General features: G+C 42.8%; 1 protein-coding gene and 4 non-coding genes across 5 annotated transcripts in view; 2 read left to right on the forward strand and 3 right to left on the reverse strand.

Annotated features, from left to right (window-relative positions):
* LOC133632644 (stromelysin-3-like) overlaps positions 1 to 5,000 on the reverse strand; it is a 67,268-nt gene that overhangs the window by 48,895 nt on the left and 13,373 nt on the right. The window lies entirely within an intron of this gene.
* On the forward strand, positions 793 to 864 carry trnae-cuc (transfer RNA glutamic acid (anticodon CUC)). The gene has a single exon. It is a non-coding gene; the product is annotated as a tRNA-Glu (tRNA).
* Positions 1,914 to 1,985, reverse strand: trnae-cuc (transfer RNA glutamic acid (anticodon CUC)). The gene has a single exon. It is a non-coding gene; the product is annotated as a tRNA-Glu (tRNA).
* trnae-cuc (transfer RNA glutamic acid (anticodon CUC)) lies at positions 3,183 to 3,254 on the reverse strand. The gene has a single exon. It is a non-coding gene; the product is annotated as a tRNA-Glu (tRNA).
* Positions 4,637 to 4,708, forward strand: trnae-cuc (transfer RNA glutamic acid (anticodon CUC)). Its single transcript has one exon. It is a non-coding gene; the product is annotated as a tRNA-Glu (tRNA).

Raw genomic sequence — 5,000 nt, forward strand, 5'->3', positions numbered from 1 at the left:
TGTACCACAAGAGGTATTTCCCCTGTAGCCAAAAAGTTACCTGAACGGGATCAAACCCAGTCCAAGGCATTAAGAGCACTGAACGCACTAGACCACCAGGGACTTGATGGATGTCTGTATGAGCAACTTCTTCCTCTCAGAGGTGGAGTCGTACATGAAGGAAAACGTGTGTGATATCATAAATTATGATTTTAGTGGGAATTAGCTTAAATGTTAGCATGCTAGCTTAACATGTGAGAGTTAGTGAGATCGATGGCTGAATTCTTCAGTCTGGTCTCTGGACTGTCTTAAGAAGTGTCATGTAATACTGAACATCTGTTATTTATTTATTTGTAATATCATAGTTGTTAGCTACACGGCGATAGCAGCTAGCAGTCCAAAACACTTTACAGGGGAATTAGCTTCAATGGTAGCACGCTAGTTAGCATGTGAAGGAGGTAGCGGGATGGATGCTTTCCTTGGAGGTGTATTACACCACAATCCCTGTGCCAACCTGCCCTTACAGGGGAATTAGCTAAAATGGTAACATGCTAGCTTAGCTAGGTAGCAAGATTGACAACTGCGTTCTTTACACGAAAACACGTTCTGAGGCTATGTCTACACTAAGTCGTTTAACACCTTAAAGAAATCATTATTTAGCCTAAGCCTCGATTCAGCCACACTAAACCAGCGTTTAAGGTCCCACTCCTCGGACAATTTTTCACACGTGTAAGTCAGTCATAGTTGCTAAAATGTTAAGTTCCCTGACCAGGAATCGAACCTGGACCGCGGCGAATACAGACAACCATCAAGTCCCTGGTGGTCTAGTGGTTAGGATTCGGCGCTCTCACCGCCGCGGCCTGGGTTTGATTCCCGGTCAGGGAACTTCGCATTTTAGCAACTATGTCTGAGTGGTGAATAATGTGAGAACTTCAGAGTCCCTAAAACATGGCTGACCTTGTAGTTTGACAACAACAGTCTCAGACCCCTTCTACACTAAGCCCGAGTCTGGGACCAGGGCACTTTTGAGTGCATTTCAGACCCTTTGGGAAACCCCATTTATCATTGGGACCACTTGGGTTCTTTTAACCCCTCCAAGACCTAAATAGGTGTAATTTGGACCTCGTAGTCTCACAGGCAGGTTGGGGCACTAATAAAATGAGGGTTGGACTTTTAGGGACACTTTTTTTTTTTTACCAGAAGTGGCCCTAATCCCTTAGTATCCAAGATAGTTCATGTACTATGAAAACAACAAACATACCCAAAGGTCCCAAAGTAACCCAAAACGGACCAGTTTCACTTAAAGTTCCAAAAAGATTCCAAAACGTCCCAAGGTCCACAAGTACCCTAAAATGGACTTACCTTAAAAATCCGAAATGTGCCCAAAGAGTCTGGAGCCAGGGCCCGTTAAGGTGCATTCCGAACTGTTTGGGCAACCACATCTATTATTGGGACCTCTTAGGTTCTTTCAACGCCTCCAAAACCTAAATAGGTGTAATTTGGACTTCGTAGATAGTGGATTAGAATTTTAGAGCACTTATAAAATGTAGCTTGGACTATTAGGGGTAGTTCTAAACCAGAAGTGGCCCTAATCCCTCAGTGTCCCCGATAGTTCATGTACTCTGAAAACAACAAACACACCCAAAGGTCCCAAAGTAACCCAAAACTGACCAAAAAGATTTCAAAACGTCCCGAGGTCCACAAGTACCGTAAAATGGACTTACTTTAAAAGTCCGAAGGTGCATGCTGAACTGTTTGGGTTCTTTCAACCCCTCCAGGACCTAAACAGGTGTAATTTAGACCTCGTAGATACTGGATTAGAATTTTAGAGCACTTATAAAATGTAGCTTGGACTTTTAGGGACAGTTTTTACCAGAAGTGGCCCCAATCTCTTAGTATCCAAGATACTTCATACTTCACGCTAAAATGCTAAGTTCCCTGACCGGGAATCGAACCCGGGCCGCGGCGGTGAGAGCGCCGAATCCTAACCACTAGACCACCAGGGACTTGATGGTTGTCCGTATTCGCCGCGGCCCAGGTTGGATTCCTGGTCAGGGAACTTAGCATTTTAGCAACTATGTCTGAGTGGTGAATAATGTGAGACCTTCAGAGTCCCTAAAAACATGGCTGACAACATTGTCAAAACGTGTTTTCGTGTGGAGAACACAGTTGTCAATCTTCCTACCTCGCTAAGCTAACATGTTACCATTTGAGCTAATTCCCCTGTAAGGGAGGTTGGCACAGGGATTGTGGTGTAATACACCTCCAAGAAAATGAAAACATGAGAAAAGCATCGATCCCGCTAACTCTCTCACATGCTAACTAGCGTGCTTTACAGGGGAATTAGCTCAAATGGTAGAGCGCTCGCTTAGCATGTGAGAGGTAGCGGGATCGATGCCCGCATTCTCCAGTGGAGCTTTTCGACAGGGGATAAAAAAGGACATTAGGAACCTCGTTGTATATATATAAAAATACAACATACATACATACATATATATATATATACAAACAAATATATATTTGCAACTGTTTTCTTTCAGAGGTGGAGTCATACATGGTGAAAATATGTGCGTAACTTTCATCATTAAAGACTTTAGCAACAATTAGCTTAAATGGTAGCACGCTAGTTAGCATATGGGAGACGTAGCGGGATTGATGCTTTTCTTAAGCTAGCACGCTACCATTTAAGCTAATTCCTGCTAAAGTCATCAATCATGATATCACACACGTTTCATTCATGTTCAAACAGACGTCGATAAGTCCCTGGTGGTCTAGTGGTTAGGATTCGGCGCTCTCACCCTGGTTCGATTCCTGGTCAGGGAACTTGGCATTTTAGCAACTATGTCTGAGTGGTGAATAATGTGACAACTTCAGAGTCCCTAAAAACATGGCTGACAACATTGTCAATACTTGTTTTCGTGTGGATTAATTGAGACTTTTATTAGTAGATTGCACAGTACAGTACATATTCCGTACAATTGACCACTAAATGCTAACGCCCGAATAAGTTTTTCAACTTGTTTAAGTCGGGGTCCACGTTAATCAATTCATGGTAAGAGAACGTGGGCGTCAATCTTGCTACCTAGCTAAGATATCTGGGGTCTGAGACTTGTTGGTGTCAAACTACAAGGTCAGCCATGTTTTTAGGGACTCTGAAGTTCTCACATTATTCACCACTCAGACATAGTTGCTAAAATGTTAAGTTCCCTGACTGGGAATCAAACCCAGGCCGCGGCGGTGAGAGCACCGAATCCTAACCACTAGACCACCAGGGACTTAATGCATACCTGTATTCGCTGCGGCCCAGGTTCGATTCCCGGTCAGGGAACTTAAAATTTTAGCAACTATGTCTGAGTGGTGAATAATGTGAGAACTTCAGAGTCCCTAAAATCATGGCTGACATTGTAGTTTGAAAACAACAACATTGTCAAAAGGTGTTTTCGTGTGGAGAACACAGTTGTCAATCTTGCTACCTAGCTAAGCTAGCATGCTAGCATTTGAGCTAATTCCCCTGTAAGGGCAGGTTGGCACAGGGATTGTGGTGTAATACACCTCCAAGAAAAGCATCCATACCGCTACCTCTTTCACATGCTAACTAGCGTGCTTTACAGGGGAATTAGCTCAAATGGTAGAGCGCTCGCTTAGCATGTGAGAGGTAGCGGGATCGATGCCCGCATTCTCCAGTGGAACTTTTTTGACGGGGATTAATAAAGGAGATCATGAAGCCAGATGGAAGCTTGTTGTACATATATAAACATACATACACACACACACATATATATATATATATATATATGTATATATATATATATATATATATATATATATATATATATATATATATATATATATATATATATATATATATATATATATATATATATATATTTGCAACTGTTTTCTTTCAGAGGTGGAGTCATACATGGTGAAAATATTAAGTTAAAGTACCCATGATTGTCACACACATACACACACACACACACACACACACACACACACACACACACACACACACACACACACACACACACACACACACACACACACACACTAGGTGTGGCGAAAATTATTCTGTGCTTAACTTTCATCATTGATGACTTTAGCAACAATTAGCTTAAATGGTAGCACGCTAGTTAGCATATGAGCGAGTTAGCGGGATTGATGCTTTTCTTACATTTTCATTGTCTTGGAGGTGTATTACACCACAATCCCTGTGCCAACCCACCCTTACAAGGGAATTAGCTCAAATGGTAGCATGCTAGCTTAGCTAGGTAGCAAGATTGACAACTGTGTTCTTCACATGAAAACACCTTTTGACGATGTTGTTGTTGTCAAACTACAAGGTCAGCCATGTTTTTTAGGGACTCTGAAGTTCTCACATTATTCACCACTCAGACATAGTTGCTAAAATGCTAAGTTCCGAATCCTAACCACTAGACCAAAACGTGTGTGATATCATGATTGATGATTTTAGCAGAAAATAGCTTAAATGGTGGCATGCTAGCTTAACACGTGAGAGTTAGCGAGATCGATGGCTGAATTCTTCAGTCTGGTCTCTGGACTGTCTAAGAAGTGTCATGTAACACGTGACTGTCACACTCAAGTTCCCTGACCAGGAATCGAACCTGGGCCGCGGCGAATACAGACAACCATCAAGTCCCTGGTGGTCTAGTGGTTAGGATTCGGCGCTCTCACCGCCGCGGCCCGGGTTCGATTCCCGGTCAGGGAACTTCGCATTTTAGCAACTATGTCTGAGTGGTGAATAATGTGAGAACTTCAGAGTCCCTAAAACATGGCTGACCTTGTAGTTTGACACCAACAGTCTCAGACCCCTTCTACACTAAGCTCGAGTCTGGGACCAGGGCACTTTTGAGTGCATTTCAGACCCTTTGGGAAACCCCATTTATCTTTGGGACCACTTGGGTTCTTTTAACCCCTCCAAGACCTAAATAGGTGTAATTTGGACCTCGTAGTCTCACAGGCAGGTTGGGGCACTAATAAAATGAGGGTTGGACTTTTAG

This window comes from Entelurus aequoreus, linkage group LG17 (genome assembly GCF_033978785.1).
Source record: "Entelurus aequoreus isolate RoL-2023_Sb linkage group LG17, RoL_Eaeq_v1.1, whole genome shotgun sequence".
Lineage (NCBI taxonomy): Eukaryota > Metazoa > Chordata > Actinopteri > Syngnathiformes > Syngnathidae > Entelurus > Entelurus aequoreus.